This window comes from Ursus americanus, chromosome 8 (genome assembly GCF_024610735.1).
Source record: "Ursus americanus isolate L20-20 chromosome 8, mUrsAme1.1.p, whole genome shotgun sequence".
Lineage (NCBI taxonomy): Eukaryota > Metazoa > Chordata > Mammalia > Carnivora > Ursidae > Ursus > Ursus americanus.
The window spans coordinates 65,913,840-65,923,866 of record NC_142134.1 but is presented as its reverse complement, the minus strand read 5'-3'; the positions used below and the strand labels follow the sequence as shown (position 1 = coordinate 65,923,866).

Here is a 10,027-nt window from a genome sequence, read left to right as displayed (position 1 = left end):
TATCAGTGGCTAACTCAACAAAGTTTATTTCTCACTCAGGCAAAGTCCACTGTAAGTCTGGCAACATTGTAAGGCAGCCTTTCACCACTCAACTATTTTTTCAGTTCTGCCAAGGACGTTACATACTATTATCATTCTAGACGCAAAGAGAGAAGTCTATTTGCCTTCACAGATTAAGGCTTAATTGTCTCTTGGGGCTTCAGCTGAAGGGCAACTATCCTCTTACTAAGGCAGCCACCCAGGCTAAAGAAGATTCCATCATCCTATACGTATATCATCTAAAATACATGATCCATTCAGTCAACATAGTAGAGGAAGAGACAGCTGGAAAGATATTGACCAGTTTTTCTATACTTCTCATCATATCTGACCACAACCACTGGCAGATGTAATTTCATGAATTCTTCCAGTTGCATAATGCCTGAGGTTTAGAATGGAAGAAGAACCAGGTATCGGTGCACAATAGCAATGTCTACCAAAACAAATTATGGAGATCGCCAAGAAATAATGAAGTCTGGTTTTGACTTAGGAAGGGAAAAATGTCAGATACTGAATGCTTTTTGAAAGAACTCTGAGAAGGTAATTCTTTAAAGATAAGGGGATTTTCCTACCAACAGAAAGAAAGCAGTCTTAGGATTTCAGTTGTATACGAGGGTTAGGTAATATTGCTGAAAACTATTAAAAATAGTTTGTAAAACCAAATTTTTAGTTATGAGTATATAAAATGTCAGTTTAAAAACATATTCCTTGGGGAGTTACAAATCAAGGAGCATAAATTTTCAGTAAGCAAGTAGAATAAGTTCTAGAGATCTGCTATACAGCACTGTACCAAAGCCAACAATATTGTATTGTGCACTTAAAATTTGTGGATCTCATGTTACAAGAGTAGATCTCATGTTAATGTTCTTGAAACAATAAAAAAAAGAAAGAAGAAAAAAGAAAAAATAGGATATATGCAAAAATATTATCAATAGTTATTTCTTAATGATAGAATTATTTTCTTCTTTTGTTCTTTTGTGTTTTCTAAATTTTTGACAATGTGCGTGTATTAGTAAACATACAATATACTCCCATATGTAATACTTTAATGTATATATCTTATAAAATTATTACTTTTGCAAAGTAAAAAATAAATAAATAAATAAATAAATAAATAAATAAATATATATATATATATATTCTTGACCTAAATATTAGAAGTGTGCAACAATCTTTTAAAATATGGTTCAAAGTTGGTTTTATTTTAAAACTTAAAAAATTACATTAATACCTATGCATTAGAAAACATAAAATATAAAGTGAAAAAAACTTTATATTTGATAATGTTATGTGATAATTCCATTTTTAAAATATGAAATGTTTAGATTTGTGTGTGTGATTTACCCAAGATCATACAATGGTCACATGACAAAACCTGATGAAAATCTCAGTTAATTCTGACACAATTGCTTGCTCTTCCCATTATATCACATACGTGTATAAGGTATATGGAAATATATAATTTCTTTTGGTAATAAAAAAAACTGTACTGCTCAAATGAAATCATGGAAATAAATTGCTTCAATAATGTTTAACACTGTATTAAATGCAAATGTTACTCACATATTCACATATCCTGTTATGATAAGGGGGCTAATGGAATGTACAGGGGTCAGACAGAAGCCATTCCCGGTTTGTTGAGTTAGCATTTTTAGAAGAGGATGCTTCAGTGAGAGACAATGAAAAAGGGAGAAAAAAGGGAGGAAGGGAGAGGGAAACTCATATTTGCAGAACAGTGTAAAAGGTTTTTTTTTTTTTTTTTTTTTTTAAGAATTATGACATATTGGCTTAGTTTGAGCAAGCGGTCCAGTTACAAGAGCCATTCGAGGTAAAGCGTGTGGTGAGATAGGAATCTGGGGATCTTTGGTGAAAACAGTGAGGGGAGTCCCTATGACCCACAAAGAAAGGGAATGAAATGTTGCAGGAAAATTATTCCAGCAAAGATGTGAAAATGGATCAGAACAGAGGCAGAGTAGGCTGAGTATATGAATTAGGATATTTTTGGTCATATATAATAAAAATCCCAATATTAACTCATTTAATTGAAACAGAAATAGTTGGATCACTTTGCTGGCTTCTTTCAAGTCTTATTCTGGCTACTCAGTGAATGACCAAGACTTGGTTTCTCTCTTTCCATTTCTTTTCTCAGTCTTAAGTTCATGTTCAGCAATGCTATTTCCTCATGGTTCCAAGATGGCTGCCCACACCTCCAGGGGCTGCACAGTGTGCACATGCAGAAAAGCAGAGTGTATCTCTTCTCTCAATGGTGGAACTGAAGGCTAGGGCTTCGTTTTGATTTGATCTTAAGTCCTGTACTCATCCCTGAAACAATTTTGTTATGGCCAGATGGCTGAGGTTTCACAAGGCACACTTCTAGAGACAGGAAGAAAGTCAGCTTCCCTAAAGCATTGGGCTGTGAAGTGGAAAAATTAGTATCTGAGCCAAAATTAGGCTGCTGTATCAAGAACAGGGGATGAATACTCAGCAGCCCAAAGTGGCAAATGTTAACAATGCAGGTACAGCGTGATGAAGACCTAGGCTATGAGAAAGAAAGTGGAAGACGGAGTTCCATAATGCACTGGTCTAGATGATGGCTTGAAATAGGCCGCAACAAAAACACTGCAGGTAGTGAAGATAGTGATTGATAAAGAGCATTTGGAAGCAGAAAGGGTAAGGGAGATAACCATGTCCATTTGGAGACTGTCAGATATGTCACCTTGAAGAATCTGGAACAAGAGTGAGCAGGTAGCAATAATGCTTCTATTGACCTATCCTTTTTAAAGGTAAATGCCAATTTTCTAAGGAGGTGAAGTTTTCAAGTGGCAGATTTTGTAAACTGTTTTTAATAAAAATCATTATAAAAATGAATTATTCACCTCTCTGACTTCCTAAGAGGAGTGTTTTTGGATATAATTTACATTTTTCTCCGTGATTCAGGGCTACGGATTCTAAGAGATAGGATGTTCTCCATCTGGTGTTTGTTTTCCTTTAATTCCTTCTACCTCTCCACCAGGCATCGGCTTTCTTTTTTTGTACCTGTCTTGTGCAGTGTCCTTCTCCCCTATTTTTCTGCTTCTACTCTGGTACACTGGAAAAAATCAATAGCCATGCTTGTTGAAATTTTCTGTTAAACACTGTCAATAGTGAAAAAGGGTCACAAGAACTGGTTTTAGGATTGGGGCAATGAGCCAGTTACTGTGAATATTCTGAAATACCTTAGTCTCCTTCAAATTCAAGCCTGTGTTTGAAGGTTGAGATCCCATAAGACTTGTGGCCAGAGAAGAGAGATATTGAACTGGGTTAATACTGATATATTAGTGACTGGGGATATTGCTTCTATTGATACCTGTATTGGATATGTAGAGGGTGATCATGCCAAGGATAACCTATAGGGTGTAGGGGAAAAAACAAAACAAAGCAACATCTGGAAGAGAGAGGCAGACCACATTTCAAATATGGCTTTGCTGCTTGTAAGCTGTGTGACCTTAGACAAGTCACTCAGCTTCCCTAAGCCTGTTTCCTCATCTGTAATATGGGGAAAATAAGCAGGCCTGCCTCAATAGTGGTGTCAGGGAGATACACCGTACAGAAATACATTTTTAAAACTCACACCCTATAAAAATGTGAGGCACGATGTGCACTCAGCCACCAAGACATTGTGGTGGTTCGTGGCACAGGCACGGTATGACACGGATGCATTGACATTGTGAACTTGAGTTTCCTTATCTGTCAAATGGAGATTGCAATAGAAACTCTGTATTGGAATCGAGGTGAGGATTGGTTGAGTTAATACATGTAAAACGTAAAACCTTCATATTATTTCACTTCTTTCTTGTCTCAAACACGATATAAAGTGGTACCTCGGCTCTTCCAGTGAAGCAACAGACCTAAATCTATAGCAGCAGGTGCGCGCTCTTTCCGGTTTCCTTCTTTTCTCCTTACAGATTCCTCACCATGTTTCAGAGATGCACAGAAGCAGAGTCAATCTGCTATTATGATTTAAGAGTAGAAAGAAGTGGTTAATCAATTTTGTTTGTAATTTGCATGTCTTCAAATCCCTACTTAGTTGGGAATTGGATGCGATGTTGTTTCGTGTTGCATTTTCACACAGTTGTCAATATCCTGGTTTAAGAAGACTCATTTCTGTGGCCCTTCGCAGATCGGAAGTAGGCAGGAATCAGATAACCCCCAGAATGCTGGTCAGGAGACGAGTGGAAAAGTGAATCTCTCAGTGCAGAAGCAGTTAATTCTGCCTCTGTTGCCTCAAGAGGGAGGAAAGACGGGGCCCTAAAGGATGGTTTACAAGGCTGTCCACTCTGTGTTATCTGCCAGATGAAGATTTCCATGATCCTGCTTTCATCTTGTCAGTCTTTCACTCAAGGGCTTAAGTTTAATTGTCTCTATCTTCTTATTAAGGGAGCCCACATATTGACTCCTCTCTAGCCTGATCTCCCGCTATCTGTTACACGTTCCCTTCCACTCCGGGAAGTTACGCCTCAAGAAAACATCACCGTTCCAGTAACTCTCAGGTCTGTGCTCTTGCTGCAGTTGTTTGCCGTGACCCGACTACTTGCATTCCTCTGTTTATACACAGCCAACCTCTTGCTCAGGATCCAACTCTAGTTATTCCTTCCCCTGTGTAGTCATTCATCACACACCAGTGAAAGTCAGTTACGTACCAGATACCGTTCCAGGTTAACGGAAACCCAGCAGTCGATGAGTGTCTCTAATGAAGCTAACCTTCTCATGTAGAAAACAGACATAAATAACAAACACTGATCAAAAAGCCCACAACTGTTGGCATGGATGTGGAGAAATCGGAATTCCTGCACACTTTTGAGGGGAATGCAAAATGGGGCAGCTGCTAGAGAAAGCATTATGGCGGTTCCTCAAACAATACAAACTAGTAATTGAAATCAGGGTCTTTTGAAAAGGCATTGCACTCCTTTGTTTACTACGACACTATTCACAATAGCCGAGATGTGGAAATAATCTAAACGTCCATCGATGGGTGAATGGATAAAGAAAATGTGATATATACGTACAATGGAATTTACTTTTCAGCTTTAAAAAAGAAGGAATTCTGCAATATGTAACAACATAGATGACCCTGAAGACAGGTTCATAGGAAGACAAATACTGCATGATTCCCCTTACGTGAGATATCTAAAATAACCAAAGTCATAGACTCAAAGAGTGGAGTAGTGGCTTCCAGAGAGGAGGGGGAGGGAGAGGTGGGGAGTTACTAATCAATGAGCACAAAGTTTTAGTCAAGCAAGATGAAAATACTCTAGTGATCTATTGTACAACATTGTAGTATAATTATCAATATTGTACATTTAACAATACTGTACACTTAAAATTGTTAAGAGGGTAGAACTCATATTAAGTGTACTTATCACAATAAAATATTATTTAAAAATAATAAACAGATGTAAATATAATTGTAAATTGTGATAACTGCTATGAAATGTTAGGTTTCCTGTAAAATATTATCTTGGGGTCAGGTGGGCATGAAAAATTGTACGAAAGACATGCTAATTTGGGACACCTGGGTGGCTCAGTCTTTAAACATCTGCCTTCGGCTCAGGGAGTGATCCTGGCATTCTGGGATCGATCCCCACATCAGGCTCGTCCGCTGGGAGCCTGCTTCTTCCTCTCCCGCTCCCCCTGCTTGTGTTCCCTCTCTCACTGGCTGTCTCTCTCTCTCTGCCAAATAAATAAATAAAATCTTAAAAAAAAAAAAGAAAAAGAAAGACATGCTAATTTGAAATTATGAGGCCTCCAAGTGAAGATATAATGACATCCCAGGGAAAATGAAAACTATTGAACACTAAACGAAAAAACTATTGGAAATATGAAAAAAAAAAGTCAAGATGCAGAAATTCACCTTTAAAATTTGTGGCACCTAAGGTATTATTTTCTTGGATCTATGGAAATGTAAAAATCACAAATAATTCATTAAGATAGAAATTAAAACAAAGGCAGGCAGGGTCACTTTATGGAGAGATTCGGTGCTAAATACACATTAAGTTCCTTCTCCCAACTATATTTGCATAAAATCCCACACCCTTTAACTGGTTTTCTATGCTTACCCTATCCACCAGCATTGTCACACAATTCTCGAACTTCAAAGTACATCATGGTCATCTGGAGAGCTTATTAATCGTACAGACTCAGAGCGCACATGAACGATACTCGGGGCTAGGGGCGGACAGTTATAGTTTAAAAAGCTTCCCAGGAGATTCTGATTAATTAATTCATCAAAGCATTCACTCATTCATTCAACAAATATTTTTTGAGTCTTTAATTTGTGCCAGGCACTGGAATATTATAATAAACAAAGCAGAAAAAACTCTTTGTTTTAACTTGTGTCCATCAACAGATGAAAGGATAAACAGTTGTGGTATATATATGCAATGGAATATTATCCAGCCATAAAAAGGATTGAGATCTTGCCATTTGCAACAACATGAACAGAAGTAGAGGGTATTATGCTAAGTGAAATAAGTCAGACAGAGAAAGACAAATACAATATGCTATTACTTATATGTGGAATCTAAGAAGCAAAGCAAACGAACAAACAGGAAAAAACAGAGTCATGAAGACAGAGAACAAAGGGTGGTTGTCAGAGTTGGGGGGGTGGGGAAATGGGCAAAATAGGTGAAGGGGATTAAGAGGTACTAACTTCCAGTTATAAAGTAAGTAAGTCACAGGGAAGAAAAGTGCAGCAAAGGGAATATAAATAATACTGTAATAACTTTGTACAGTGACAGATGGTGACTACATTTGTTGTGGTGAACATTGTGTCACGTATATAATTGTCAAATCACCATGTCATACACCTGAAACCTGCAATTCGATTAAAAAATAAAAAAAGAGGAAGGATCCAGTCCAAGATGGTGTCGTAAGAAGACCCTGAGCTCACCTCTCCAGGAAACATACTAAATTATACCTATTTATAGAATAATTCCTCCTGAAGGAGAAATGAGGGCCCTGGGAACAGCTTCTGCATGACAGAAGATAGAAAGAATGAGAAAGAGAACAGCAGGAGAGACAAAGACATGAAGACAGGGCAGGGAAGGGAGTTCTGCTGGAGGCTGCGAAAGGCAGTGGGGAGACAGTAGTGAGGGTCAGGGACATATCTGTCCTTGGGCACAAAAAAAAGGCTGCAGTTTAAAAGAACAACTAGCATATTAAAGACACAGCACTAGAACTCCACCAAATGGAGCTGTGAGAAAGCTCTCCCACAGAAGAAGGACAGGTATGCACTCCCCCTCCCCTTAAAAATGCAGCATGGAACAGGGTCCTGTGGCCATAGGGGGCTGGAAGCCTCAGCAAGCCCCCACAAGCTCCCCAGTGCTGGGGCACAGGGTAAAAAAGAAAAGAAAGTAAAAACTTTCTGCTTTCACAGGGTTGACCCTTAAGGTAGGGGTGGGGGAAGAAGTGACAGATAATATAAAATATATAAATACAAAAACAATATGCAGCTTAGATGTGATTGCCTTCCAATCAAGTCTGTTCCCATTAAATAGTATTTTGCTCTCAGTAGGTCTGTCCTGAGCCAGAATTTTATATTCTTGTATAACAAATATAAAATTCACTGTCACAATATTCTATAAATGCAAAGTGCAAAGACATTTTTATTTCTTTATAACCTAAATAAACTTAGTTCTCAAGTTCCTATTTCTCCTGTTGACTGAAAGTTGAAACTTGTCAATTCATGGTCAATCTGGGATCTTCCATTTTAGATGACGTCTTTAATTCAAGATTCTCCTCTTCTCTTTCCCTAAATTCTATAGCAGGATTTACCTATCATCCTGGCCTAAAAGGAGGGTAGTTTGGTCTTTGTTGCTTCTGGGTTGGTCCTGCCACTAGTGAATTTTTGTCTTTGTTGGGCAATGCTGCGCGCGTTGCTCACTGTTTCCCCCTGCTGGCTGGGCTCCAGCTTGGGCTGACACTTGGTTCTCTGAGACACAATAAAAATCCCTGGGAATTTCACCCCGCCCCAGGCTTGAGTAGTTCTTCCCCAACCTGTCAGAGCAACCTCATGGGACATCTACTGAATCTCAGTTTTAACCACTATCTCTGCCACCCTGGACATGTGGGAACTTTTGTTAAATCCCTCCCTTGGGGAAGGTATTCTTATTAAAAAAGTAAGGAGGTGATAATTTTTGAAGAATAATTAAAAAAAAAAAAAACTCAATAAATTGTCTGAGTCGGAGATATTGATTCAACTTGGTATGTCCTGTGGGATGTTCATAAAGTAGGCCAGGCCCTCCCTCGTGAGAACTCCCGCCAGCTTGGCGCTGTTAGTGAGACAGTGCTATTACGATATCATCTTGGGAGGGGTTCTCTCCCAATGCTGTTGGAGAGAGTGAAGAGTTAGTTTATCTTATGTTACAGGTATGAATAATTTTCAGACCTTACTCAAAAGAGGGAAAAATAAATTAGTGTTATATTATCGTGGCCTATCAATAAGTATAGATTATATGCCAATATAACTGAACAAAATTACATTTATTATTTTTCCTCGGATAAATTTAGCTAATGAATAGGGTATAATAAGAAAGACAAATGGATTTAGATATATGTTAAATCAAATTACTGATAGCCAGACAGGCTATCTTTTCCCCCATTAGATTGATTCTTTATCTGAGCTGAGCGTTTTTGGAAAGGTTTATACTCATAAGCAGTTTTCTGCAATGAAAGTTGTCCGTGAAAAGTTATAATTCAAGTTTGTATTTTTGAAGGACCCTCAAAAAATAAAGTAATACTAGTGACTGACTACCTAGTTTAGCAGTTTTCAAAATATTGTCTGGGGACACCTTTGGATTTCTGACCCTTTGAGAGCACGATGAAGTCAAAACTATTTTCATAATAATAGTAACATTATGGACTTTTTTCTCTCTTATCTTCTCATAACAGTTGCAGAGTTTTCTAGAAGCTGTATGAAATGTGACGATGTCATTGCTTTGATGGTTAAAGGGATGCACATATATTCTAGTGTTTAAAAGTTTCTGTTTTAATTTCTAGCATAGTAAATATTGATAAATATAATGCACATAAACAAAATGTTTTTGGAATTCTCCTTAATTTTTAAAAGTTTAAAGGGGTACTGAGATTAAAATGTTTGAGAAATGATGACCTAATTCACTGAGTTGACACATATGTCCTCCCCTTAAATTAATGGTGGTTATATATTTTCTGCGGAGCTGGTAAGCTCAGGGCTTGTTGTTAGCTCTCTTTTCTTTCTTTCATTTTCCACGCCTCTTCTGGACTGCATGGTTTTTTCCAGCTTTTCTCCTGTTGTTTGAAGTTTCTAAATACAAAATAACAGTGGTATCTGAGGAAGAAGCATTTTTCTGAGGAAGAAAATATATCAGTTAAAAAGAATTTTTAAAGGTGTTCAATTGTTAAAACGGATGTTTTAGTTAAGATTTGTAGTGGTGCAGATCGGGTAATAAAGTGAGATGTGAGACAGACCACCAAATAGAACTATCAGCAGTGTTCAGGGAATGGCTAGCAAACTCTTCCACCCTTCACTCACTTGAAAGGTACGGAAGGCTCAGGAGAATAAGGGAGATGGAAGTAAGATGGTTTAGGGAAGGGGCGCCTGGGTGGCACAGCGGTTAAGTGTCTGCCTTCGGCTCAGGGCGTGATCCCGGCGTTATGGGATCGAGCCCCGCATCAGGCTCCTCCGCTAGGAGCCTGCTTCTTCCTCTCCCACTCCCCCTGCTTGTGTTCCCTCTCTCGCTGGCTGTCTCTAGCTGTGTTAAATAAATAAATAAAATCTTTAAAAAAAAAAAAAAAAGATGGTTTAGGGAAGGGCTGTGTTATAGTTCCCTGCAACCTCCGAGGGGAAGTGGTGGGGTTGGTTCACCCTTCATCTCAAGTCAAGAAAGAGAACCTTAAATGGACTACTGTGAGCTTAATGTGAGACTGTTGCATTTTAAAGAGGATTTAATTAACGATTTGACTTTCATCT

General features: G+C 38.1%; 1 protein-coding gene across 9 annotated transcripts in view; it reads left to right on the top strand.

The window, feature by feature from the left end:
• Positions 1 to 10,027, top strand: part of LOC123775788 (cytosolic beta-glucosidase) — an 889,125-nt gene that overhangs the window by 393,774 nt on the left and 485,324 nt on the right. The window lies entirely within an intron of this gene.